Raw genomic sequence first — 1,322 nt, 5'->3', positions numbered from 1 at the left:
TCGCCGGCGGCGGGGAGGGCGGGGCGGGGGGAGCTCGCTCTAGTTGGTTAGTTCGGGCGCGTGGAGAGGAGGGAGGAGGGAGGGAGAGGGGAGGAAGCTACGCGATGGAGGGAGGGAGGGAGGGAGCTCGCGTCGTTTGCTCCGGGTCTGGCAGGTGGGGCCCGGCGCTCAGCGACCGGGCGGGACGGACGCGGTTGCGTGGGCGGTTCCGCGGTTCGGCAGGTCGACGGTGCGGCGTGGGCCCGCCTGCCGGATTTGTTTGTTTGCTCCTCCTCTTTTGTTTACTATCCGCACGTGGTTTCTGTGCGCGTGCCGGCCGCGAATTTAATTTGGGTGTCGTCGTGCGTGGAGTTTGTTCAGGCGAAAGTCGCCCGAGTGGTGCATTTTTTATTTTCCTTTTCGATCCAGCCGGCTACCCACTGGATTTGTTATCCTTTTTATTTATTAAACAAAAACAAGGGAGAGCTCCTGGCTCCATTTTATATAACATCTTACAGGCAGCTAAAAGTTTAAGAGAAAGAAAAACCAAGCTACATCCATGTCCTGATCAGGGGGACCCCGGCCAAACATTACTCAATCACAGAGAATGCACTTAGAAAGTGCAAAAAAGATAAGCAGGTCAAGCAACCGGAGGCGAAGAGAAGCACATCACATGTAGAGCGGACACGAGGCCCGCCTCAGATGCAGGGGCTGGTACGGGTTTTGCCATGACGCTCATGTTCTTCTGCCTCCAAACAATCTTCATCTTGATCAACTCCCTTCATGGAAGAAACAGAAGCTTGAGAAGTGATACCACTAAAAACCTAATTCGCTCTCAAATAAAAACCTAGTTCACTCACTAAAGCATCCATGGCTGAATGGTGAATGTGTCCACCAATGTAGAAAGGCAAAATGGGTCACAAAGTAGGTTTGATTCCTGATGAATGCACAACCTCTTAAAAGATAGAACCAGAGGTGGGAAAGAAGGTAGTATAGGAAACTTTCTTTTCGATTCTTCTCGAAAGTGAATCCCTCTAACACTTCTATTAGTGTTTTACGAGAAATTTTTTATAGACACAACTAGTGTGAAAATCCTTAGTCACTGGGAAAGAAAGCTCGATGGGAACAAAAAGGATACAATTAGTTCAGATTAAAAAAACATACAATTTCAAAGAAAAGAAGGAATGGCAAGTTTCCCTCCATTGAACATCAAACAAACTAGAAAATAGGTAAAGGAAGGCGTATCATAGCGGTATTTTTCTTTTTTTCTATTCACTTTCTAGGGTTCTAAATTGAAAACATGAACAGGAACAAAATCGTATTGAAATTACATAAAAGAAAAG

The sequence above is a fragment of the Triticum dicoccoides genome, chromosome 1A, assembly GCF_002162155.2.
Source record: "Triticum dicoccoides isolate Atlit2015 ecotype Zavitan chromosome 1A, WEW_v2.0, whole genome shotgun sequence".
Taxonomy (NCBI): domain Eukaryota; kingdom Viridiplantae; phylum Streptophyta; class Magnoliopsida; order Poales; family Poaceae; genus Triticum; species Triticum dicoccoides.
This window is presented reverse-complemented; position numbering follows the sequence as displayed.